At 49.7% G+C, this 11,064-nt stretch overlaps 1 protein-coding gene across 1 annotated transcript in view; it reads left to right on the top strand.

Annotated features, from left to right (window-relative positions):
* Window positions 1-2,193: 2,193 nt before the first annotated feature.
* The window catches only part of SEMA5B (semaphorin 5B), a 124,010-nt gene continuing 115,139 nt past the window's right edge, over window positions 2,194-11,064 (top strand). Inside the window, exon 1 of the mRNA XM_061407069.1 lies at window positions 2,194-2,453. The gene's annotated coding sequence lies outside the window, so the exon portion shown is untranslated. The remainder of the gene's footprint in view (window positions 2,454-11,064) is intronic.

Here is an 11,064-nt window from a genome sequence, read left to right as displayed (position 1 = left end):
GGAGAAGGAAATGGCAACCCACTCCAGTGTTCTTGCCTGGAGAATCCCAGGGATGGGGGAGCCTGGTGGGCTGCTGTCTATGGTCTATGGGGTCGAAGAGTCGGACACGACTGAAGTGACTTAGCAGCAGCAGCAACAGAGAGCTGCTGCCGACCACGGCTCAGAAGGCACTTTGTCTACTCTCCCAACCAGACAAATGGGAAACTCTCCTACTCATATCTTTTCCCTGCTATATAGAGAATATTTTCATATTTTTATATTAATTAAAAGGTGTCTATATTTCACACACACTTATATTTTTGCAATAACAAAGCAGTCCCCACAGTTCTGTAGGAAATGGGAATGGGGTGTGTGGGAAGGACAACACTCACAGTAGTGGAAGGAGGCTCAAGAGACCTGCCCCACCCCAGCCTGCAACTTTGGGACAAATGCTTCCCCTCTAGTTCTCATTGCCCGGTCTGTAAAATGAAGGGTTTGGACTCGATGCCCTGTGTTAACCTCTTCTAACTTGATTTCTACCCCTAATTAAATGGATGGGGTGTGTGACTAGTATGCATGACATGCCCATTCCCTTCCTTTTCCCCTTGTCTGCTTCTCTCTCCTCTTGTCCAATGTCTTACCTTTGCAAGTTCTTCTCCATTCAGCACATTATGAATTTCAGCATTCCTGTTGCCCTAGAAAGGCATTATTTCTGAGATTGTGCAGTGTCCCTTTTTGCAGCATCTCATAAACACCCTTCCAGGATTCTTTCTTTTTTTTCTTTCCCATCATCCTGGCCAAACTGCTTCTCTCCTTGGTTCAGAGGGGTCTGTGTGTGTGTGTGTGAGACAGAGAGAGAGAGAGAGAGACAGAGAGAGAGAGAGAGAGAGGATGCCTCTCTGATTACTGTCTCCATCCCTCTGCTGTACCTGGGATTTCCTTTATCCAGAATTTTGTTAAGTAAAATGATTCACTCTAATTCTTCAGTTTCTGGCATACTCTAGAAAGTCATTTAATGTTTTCCTTCTACCAGATTATCCATTTTGATTTCGCAGTTCTCTTTGGCTTGCCCTTAAAATCACACTTCCCCTGGTTTAATTTTTCAGGGTCTTTGTCTTTATCCTTCATTCTTGCATTTTCTTTTCTTAGGTCACCTTAAAAAACAATTTTTTTTTTTTCCCCCCCCGAATACCTTTCTTTGTTCAGCAGAGGGCTCTCTTCCCATCCCTCTTGCAGCCGGGCAGACAGGATTTGAAGCTTGCTCCCAGTCTTTCCCTCCGGGTTTCTAGCTATCAGAAACACTAAGATACTTACACTTGTAAACAGTTCAGCCTTGTTCAGTGTGGTCGCACTCAACCTTCCCTCCTCAGTTGAGAGCCCCTCACCGCCTTCCCGGCTCGTTAATTTCTTGGATGCCCTCCCAATGTTCCTGATGTTATGGGACTCATTGTAGCCTCTACTCAACTTGCTCAGGAGGGATAGATTTCACCAAGCCTAGTATTACAGCTGAAGAAACTGAGGCTTAGAGACGTTCTCTCCAGGTCGTGCAGCTTGTACAGTTAACCCTTCTAAGCCAATTCTAGTTTTCCAGTCCAGCCCAGCAGCCTCGCCTCACGCCCTTCGACTGCATTTTTAATATCAGATTTCCCCTGTTGTGTACGAGATCCTTTCCCCCTTCTAGACCACAGGCAGAAAGATCGTCTCCAGCTGATAGGGCTGCGGAAGTGGGGAGCCGAGGGGAAGGGAGAATTTCTTGAGGTTCTAGCGGTTGGGTGGGCAGAGTTCCGGTGCGCAGACTCCCCGGCACAAAGCCGGGTTCGAGACCGGGCTTACCGAGGACGGTAAGGCAGGATGTGGCAAAAGGGATCAAGTGCTCCAGGGACCTGTGTCTCGCCTCTCGAACGCCGACCACGGAGCGGGACTTCTATCTATCCTCCGGGTAAGCACACTTGGCAGACAGGGCGGGAGCCGGGCCGATCCCGGGAACGCGGAGGTGCAGGGCGCCCCCTTGCGCTCCTCGCGCGCCACGGGGCTGGCGGGTGGCGCGCGCGCCGCGGCAGGTCCTCTCCAGCCCCCTCCTCCTTTTCGCTAGCGCTCCCCCTCCCTCTCTCCCCTCGCTCCCAACTCCTCCCCCATAGCCTCTCCTTCCCTCCTTGGCCCCCTCGGTCTCCTCTCTGCTCTCAGCCGCGCGCCGGGTCGGGAGCTAGTTGGAGCGCGGGGGCTGCCGCCCGAGCCCAGCTCGGCGGAGCCGGGCGGGTCGGCGGCGCGTCGGACTGCTGCTGGCGGACCCGAGCGTGGCCGGCGCGGACCCGGGTCGCGGCTGCACTGGAGCGCCGAGTGAGGGTCGAGGGCCATTCCTGCGCGGCCGCCCATTCCCAGACGGGCCGCGAGTCCTCCCGGTTCCCCTCTGCCGCTCCCCGCCGCCGGGAACCGGGAGCCGCTTGGAGCCCGGCACCTGCGCCAGCAACCCGGAGGTGAGTCCCTGGAGTCCCGAACGCTTCGCCTACGCGGGCTGGGGCTGCAAGTTGCAAACTTCAGCAACTCGGGTGGGTAGAAGGGTAGGGGCCCAGCGGCGCTGACAAGTTGGAACCAGGTTGCGGAGACTGCGGGCCGAGGGGAGGGAGCCCCCGGGCTTCCTCGCTGCCCGCTGCCACCTCGGCGGGGGCGCCCACAATGCTGCCGCGCTCACACGGTCCGCCGGCTCCGGCTCCGGGGCACTGGCCCGGCCGCGATCTGTGCGTCTGGACTGCACACCGGGATGGGGATCCGGGGCTGGGCCCAAGGGAGGGGACGGACGAACGAAAGGCTGGGAAAGAACGGGGCTGAGACGGCGAGATGGAGGCTCCGAGAGGGCGGACGAATAGACCCGGTGGGGGCAGAGTGCGGGCAGCTAGGCGCGTGGGAGCGCGTGGCCTGCCCGGAGTGTGAAATCTCGCGCTCGGGGACGTCTCCGCTCTGCCGCCGCCTGCGGAGGTCCCCACTGGATTCTTCCCAGACTCCCTGCCCTGGCAGGGCCCTGCGGAGCCCTAACTCGGCCCCGCCAGGCCCCAGACGCAGCCGTCCCGGAGCCCCTCGCCTAGGCTTTCAGAAAGGGGTGCGGCGGCGGGAACGCGGGACGCGAACGGCAATTTCCTGATTTATTTTTCTCATGGTAATTTGTCTTTGTGGTTGGGCTGCCCATTCACTTTCCGCTCACGTCGTGCCGGAGATCCAGCGAGGAGGGAGGGAGCGGGGGGCGCTCGGGCACAGGGAAAGATGCAGACAGGAGAGGGGATGGGACCCGAGCCGGGCGGGAGCCGAGAGGGAAGTGGACGTAGGACCGGCAGAGGATGACGGCGAAGCCGAGGACACCAGGACTAGCGGAGCCGCGGGCGGCGGCTGAGGGAGGACAGAGCCGGCTGTTTCGCCTGCCTCAAACTTTAAACAGCCAGGAGGAGCCACCTGAAGCGCCCTTGTTGCCTCCTACCCCTCAGTCGGTGCCCAGTGCTTGGGTTATTCCGTCTGCCCCGCCGCGCCGTGCCGGGCTGCAGTGGGCCCCGAGTTTGGATGGGGAGAGGTGATGACCCGACTCTGCCCCGACTCCTGCCACCCACTCCAGGCTTTCCGCGGTGGGGATATGAGATCAGCCGGAGCGGGGAAGAGCTACCAACCCTTGGGATGCGCTCTTCCCGGGGCCCGTGACTGAGCCCACGGAACTGGGATTGGGGGGTTGGAAGCTTGCCTATGTCTAGACCCCACCACGATCCTACCTTCTCTGGCCAATCCAACCTCCTTGCACCTTTCTCAGACATCCCTACTTCCCCTCCCATCCCCACCACTTTGGCAGCAGCTTCTCTCTCCTGGCCCTTCTGGCCCGGCCTCTTTGTCCTCTCCACCTCCACTTTCCTTCATCTTCAAGCCTGTTCTCTCCCGTTTCTTCTCTTTTACCGCAACCTCTCTCTCACCCTCGCCCCGTCCCGCCACCCCAGTTCCTCTTGACATTCAAAAGTGGCCTCTCGTCTTTTCTGAACCAGGATTGATGACCTTGAAGAAGGGGAAGAGGGGAACTTGAGCTTGAGAACTGGACCTCACAGCTAGGAAAACAGGGAGAGACAGATTAAGAAGTAGCTTGCAAAAACCCGCTGGTACCCTGCCCCAAATCTAGATTTCCAACCTAAGGAGGAAGGGGGGATAAATGTTAGAGAGAGAGAGGAAATCTGCCATTCCATCACCCAAGACTACAGATCTAGAAATTACAATTATAAGTGATCTCATCTCTGTGTGTACAGGTTATCCTATCTCCCCCTACTTTGGGAATTGACTGGAACATCCCACAGCCTAGTCCTACCTGTCACCTGCTGGGCCCCCAACTCACCCTCACTGTCAGGGCCCTCTAGGATTCTACTGTGAGATGATGACTTCCTTGAGGTCTAATTCACTACTTTCACTGAGGATTGAGGTGGTAGGATGGACACAGAAGGCAAAGGACAAGATCCCTGATTAGAAGTGCATAGTCCCTTGTTAAATAGCCTTAAAGGACCCAGGGCTGAACTCCAATGCCCCACCACCCACACCCCCAGCAGTTAAATGTTCCCCCATGGTCCTCAAGTGTTGACTTTGTTATTGTGTAGATACAAGGTAAATGAAACCAACAGTGACAGTGAAGTCACATGGTCACTATTTATCAAGCACCTGTTATGTGCCAGATACTAGACACTATGGATACAACAGGAGATAATGTCTCTGATCTCTGGAATGGAGGTGAATCAGCATGACTAGGAGAACCTAATTACTAGCATTGCCTGATTGCTGTAATAGAATTTACTGTGGGTGTTTTCCTGTGGGTTTAAGTAACCTGAGAGTTAATATGGAGTTGTCCAAAGGACTTGGGGTCTGGGATTTGGGGGGGTGGGTTGCTGAGAGGGCTGGGATTGCATCACCTTAGCTCTTCACTCAGCACCAGGTCCCCTCTCCAGGCTTCAGATTCCTCACTTAACAAGTGGGAATGAACACCTCTGTCAATACCTACCTTATACTTGTGGTGTGTACAGAGGCAAAGCCAGGTACCTGAAGATCTGAGGATGAGAACTACTGAGAGGGCATATTGGTTATTTATACATCAGTGTTTGAACCCCAGTCTTGGGATCATCCTTTGCCTTATCCAGTCACCTTGATCACTAGCCCGTCTTCATCATCCAGTGACTGTGTGTTTGTGTTGTGCTGGAAATAGTTACCACTAATTAATGAGTTTTCTTCACATTCAGATCTTTGCATTTGAGTTTTAGACATCACTAAGTTGGTCTTAAATTTATGACAAAGTTTAACTAATGTGTCTTAAATGTATGACTAGAGGCCAAAGCAAGTGTTTTGACTAATGGAGTTTCACTGGATTGACTGAACTGAGCCCTTTTTTTAGAGCTTGTGTAAGCAACACCTGGATTTCACTGGCATACTGCTATGCTTTTTATGAACTTCCCTCTCTCTGACTTTTGGTTTGATGACATCTGCTTTAGCTGAGGAGATGGCTCTTTGTTGGGTAATCTGGAAGGAGATCTTTGTGTGTGCCATTCTCTGCCTCAGATGGAGGAATCTCCTCCAGGACTTTTTTTTCTGGAAAAAGTTCCCCTATCACTGGTTTGAATGCTAGCAAGTACCAGCTGGGAGCAGAGTTCTGAAAGGGAATGGGGTGCCAAACATTCTGTGGCTCTGCCATGCCCGTTTTCTTCCCTTTGCTCCAGTGCTTTTCTTTAGTGAGCGTGAGAGATGAACACCAAACCTTGCAGAATCCACTCTTGAATCCTGACATTAGTCAGGGTCTTACCCATAAGCCATGACTACGCTTGGTACCTCCAGAGTGGGAAAAGAAAAAAAAAAAAAAAGGGTTCCTTTCCAATTTTCAACTGGACACAGTGGATAAAGCATGACAAGTGACCTGGGAGGGATGGTGACCAGGGACTGGAGAGTTTGACCTTGAGCACACTTCCCAGCAGTTGGGCTTTGCATCTTCCTCCATTCTGACGTGGAACAGGAGAACAAGGATTCTTTTGGGCTTTCCCTGAGCTTTAAAGGCAGTGCTGTGTGCCAAGTCCCACCATGACACTGCCCTCATTGATCTGTTTAATAAGGATGACTTAATCAGACTTGCACCTGGAACTCTTTTGAATTTGAAGCCTTGTCGATATTATCAGAATATCTTTGCATGTGAACCAAGAATGTCTCTGGGCTCTTCTGTGATAGGAAAGACTGTGATAAGAAGACGGCTGGTGACCATCTATTCCACCATCCCCTGAGGATCAAATTAGAGGAGATAGGTTTAAATTCCCAAAGGAGAATGCTTAGAAATGAGAGAGGGTTGGAAGTCAGGGAGGCTTCCCCATCTTGAAGGGAGATTAGTCACTTCTTGATTTTCCAGGAGTGGTTCATTTCCTTTTTTTTTTTTTTTTTTTTTTTGTGGGCTATTTGTGGGGAATGTTTAGTCTCAGGCTAGTTTTTAGTTACATCCAGGTAATCTACCTGACTGCCTGGATCTTCAGAAAGTGCACTGTCCTTTTTAGCCAAACGTCATTTGGAAGGCAAATCTGTATAGTAGGTGTATGTGTATATGTAATATACTCATATACATTTACATGTAAACACAGATGCAATGCATTGCAAAGCTATATTAACAGTTTGATCATCCAGAGTTACCCTTGGCTCTGTTTCTCTGCCAGAATTGACATGAGTCTGCCCCTAGGGAGGCAACTTCAGGGAAATGGTTAGTGGGATAGCAGTTTAGATCCATCCCCACTGGTCCACCTGAGCCAAAACAGCCTCCATACTGCCCTAGTCACTGTCCTGAAGCCCCCTACCCAGGAGCTCTAAAAGAGTACAGGAGTACAAAAGAGCTGCAGTTGGCTCTTAATTATTCAGGGATGGGTGGATTCAGTGTGCAAAGCACCGGACCCAGGACTCTTCTTTCTCTTCTTTTGGTGCCTTGAGTAACTCTATACCTGCACTGAGAAGCTGGGGAGATCTTATCTTTTAATACAAACTTTTGTTTCTAGCAGCCTCTTCCCTCTGCTCCTCTTTCTCAAGGTGTCTGGGGGAAACTAGGAGCCCCACCCACCAAGAGGCTCATCCACCCAAAGCAGACTGCATTTAAGGTTCACACATTGCTCTGTTGGCCAGGGTGTATTTCTGCCCAAAAGCAGAAGAGAAGAGGAAAATGCCACTAGCTCCAACTTCTGCAGAGTCAAATTCCTGTAGATTTCCCAGGATCTAGTTTTCTTCTCTCTTCCTTTTGTAGTCACTTGAGTTTATGGAGTCAGCTAGAAACCTGGGCCCCGTCAAGAGTATGAACAAAGGGCAATGTCCTTGTGGTAAAAGCTTCCAAGCAGGCCAGCTCAAAGGAACATTTCTGTGAATGTCCCCCAAGGCCAAGGGTCATTTTCCTGCAGAGATCAAGTGCCTTGGGGCCATCTGCTCCCTTCTAGCGTCTCTCTAGCTTCCAGAGTGAGTCTTCACATGGTGGGCTCAGTCTGGAGAGCAAGGCTCAAGTGACCTTTGTATACAGTAGCTTGGTCCCACTCAACACTAATTCCTGTTAGAATCACCTGGGAATGCTTTGAAAAAATATACATGACCAGCTCCCTAATTAAGTCAAAATCCTCAAGGCTGGAGGCTGGGCATTGATTTTTTTTTTTTTAAGCTCCTAAAGGCAACCATGGTTGAGAGCCACTGACCTAAATCTTTCCTAGGTTCTCTGGCCTCACGCCAAAGGCATGCCAATTCTCTTTGCCCTCAGTCCTTCACAACAGTCAGGTACCAGCTAGAGCTCCTGGCATTTGGATCATAGCTACTGTTTGTGTTCCTGTTCTGACTGTAATGACTTTCTATTATAAGCTGATTGTGGGAGCTCCCTTCTAGTATAACTTCTTTGTGATTTTTTTCTTAAAAAGTAATGCGTATTCATTCATCATCTTGGGGCATTTCCTTCTAGATAAGTATGTAACAAAATTGTGACTGTACTGTCTGGGTTGCTTTGTAGCAAGCCCTTTTCATTTAATCACATATTGTGATGATTTCCCTGTCTTAAGTATTCTTCTCAAATGGGTTTTTTAATGGCTGCTGGGTATTCTATCTTATGGATGTGCCATAATTTATTTAACAAATCCCGTGTGAGTTAGACATCTAGGTTGTAAACCATTTTTTACTGTTATAAATAATGCTGCAGTGAACATCCTTGTCTATAAATCTTTGTGCCTATTGATGATTATTTCCTCAGAGCAGATTTCTAGAAGTAGAATATTTATGCTTCTTTTTAGCATGGCCCATTTAGACAACTTTTGACTGACTTCCTAGAGCAATAAAACTTTTTCATATTCAGAGCTAGAAAAACAAACTATGAACCTTTCTGAGGCATCAGAGTGGCTGCTCCGATCTGAGCTGAAGGCCAGAACCCTTGACCCAGCCTTGTGCCTGGCTCCACCTCCAGGTCAGTTCCACAAATTGCTGCCTCACTTGTTCAGGTGAGCTTCAAGGCTCTCCTGCCTCTAACCTAGTGCTCCCCAACCATTTTGACACCAGAGATTAGTTTCGTGGAAGACAATTTTTCCATGGACCGTGGGGGAGGGCGGGTTATTTCAAGATGACCATTTATTATGTACCAGAGAGTCTGCTAAACTTTATATACGCTTTATCTCTATTAATCCTCATGTGCCTTTCATGCACATATTATTTCTGCCTCCACTTCCCATTGAGGAAACAAAAACTTTGAGAGAGAAAGCAGTTTGCCCAAGGTCACACAGCTAGTAAGTAGCAGAACTAGGATTTAAACCTAGACTGTCTGACTTCAGAGCCTACACTCTTAACCACTACATACACTGTTTTTCATTCTTGGCTTATGGTGACCACAAGTTGTTCACAAATGCTCCATCAGCATCTTGTGCACACACACTGTGGCTTTCTCCAGAAGAAGAAGGGCAGTGCTCACATACAAATTGCAGAAGAGCGGGGATGCCATTCGTCATGTCTCCCTTTTTCTTTTGACTTCCTTGATTCTGTCCTCAGCCCTCTCTCCAGGTACCCACTTCAGAAAACATTTCTTGTGTCCTCACCAACCAGTTGCCAAGATCCTAGCATGTCTTACAGCTGAGCAGGTCCAAGTTATAACATATCCCTATTATAGCTTCCCCACCCAGTCGGAAGAATCTGGATGCTATTTCACAGAATGGCTTATAAAGCTGTCAAGGAGGCAGGCATGCTATAGTAATGATGGCAGGAGAGAAGCCTGACTTCTGTTGGATGTCAAATACTGCCGATTGGATACATTTTTGCATTCTTGCCTCGATGACAATAACATTGTCATTGAAATAGCAGCCAAAACTGTCCTGATTTGATTCTGACCATGACCAAGAACTAGCTGGTGGCGTGACAGTGTGTAGATGACAGATGCCACATCAGCCTGGCATTAATGATGGTCAAGAAAAAAGATGCCATGCCCACAGACCCTCCCTAGTCTGTAAGAAATTTGAAATAGGGAAGTATGATTAGGGATTCCAAAAGGGATGATGGTTTGTGGCAGGTGAGGTTTTGAAAAATGAAGCTTCGTGTTTTTATCCATGATTCGGGTGAAACTGGAGTAAGCGAGCTTTTCAGATTTGTTGATGACAAGGCTGTGATGGGCAGCTCCTATAAAAGACAGAATAAATATTCAAAATGATCTCAACAGCCTGGAATGCTGGGTTTAAACCAACAGGAGGAAATTTAACAGGGGCAGATGGAAAGTTGCATTTAGATTGCAGAAATTAATTACTCAAGTTCATGGTGGGGGTGGGGGTGGGGGGAGACTTGATTTGGCTGCACAGCCTGAGAAAAACATCTGAGGGGTTTAATTGGACACAGGCTTCATAGGAGCCGACAGGGTGATGGGGTTGCTCAAAACAATACTATCTTGAATGGCACTAAGAGACAGGCAAGGTCCAAATTGGTTTCTTCCTGGTCATTATGTCCTCATGTCTGCATGTAGATTTTAGAGAGGACCCTGACCAACTCAAGCATGATCAATTGGAGGGCATTCTGTGTCAGGAGAGGTTGGGAAACCCAGCCATGAAAGGCTTAGTGAAGGGAGGGAGAAAATCCTGGGTGTCTTGGTGGCTGACTGCAGAAGAAACAGGACTTCCTGTAGAACAGAACACAGTTAATCTGCCTGGAAGAACCAGAAGGCTCCAGAGTGGAAAGTGCAGGAAGCTAGATTCTTCACAGTCTGCATCTTCCCAACCAGATGGGTTCCAGTGAATCGGCACCAGCTGGCAGTCCTGCTGCCTGGGACGCTGTTGGGGAACTCTTGGCCCAGAGACACATGATTGAACTGGCAGCATACCTCTATCTCTCTGTGGCTTTGAGGCTGGAGCATACCCGCCTCCTTTCCTGAATACTGCAGAGCAGTGTGGTTCTCAAAGCGAAGTCCCTGGCCAGCAACATCAGTTTCACCTGAAACCTGTTAGGAGTGCTACAGTTCTGGAGCTGACCTACTAATCTGACAATTCCCTGGCAGGGCACGGCAGCCTGTGCTTTAGCACAGGTCATTGTGATTTGTGCTAGAGTTTGGGACACTGCTTTCGACCACCCTGGGCTGTTCTTTCTGTTGCTGGATGTTTGTGGCACTAACCCACAGTCCTCAGCTGGGGAAGCAAGTGTAGAACCTTGGAAGGAGCATGGGTGTGGGGATGAGAGAGACTATGGTTCAAACCCAGCTTGACTGGTTTTGTCTTGAAGGTTTCCCTCCCTGAGCCTCCTTTTTGTGCTGTAGAATGAGGGAGGACCCTGATGCTGGGAAAGTTTGAGGGCAGGAGAAGGGGACGACAGAGGATGAGATGGTTGAATGGCATCACCAATTCAATGGACGTGAGTTTGAGCAAACTCTGGGAGATGGTGAAGGACAGGGAAGCCTGGCATGCTATAGTTCATGGGGTCGCAAAGAGTTGGATATGATTTGAGCAACCGAACAACAACAAAAAGTTTAAAAAAGAATGAAAGGATGTGGCAAAGTTCGTGTAGATCTTGACCTTGCCATTGGTGTCAGGTCCTCCTTGGAAGAGTCTTATCAGCATCAGAGTTGCCTTTTCT

Source organism: Bos javanicus, chromosome 1, assembly GCF_032452875.1.
Source record: "Bos javanicus breed banteng chromosome 1, ARS-OSU_banteng_1.0, whole genome shotgun sequence".
Classification (NCBI taxonomy): Eukaryota; Metazoa; Chordata; class Mammalia; order Artiodactyla; family Bovidae; genus Bos; species Bos javanicus.
This window is presented reverse-complemented; position numbering and strand designations above follow the sequence as displayed.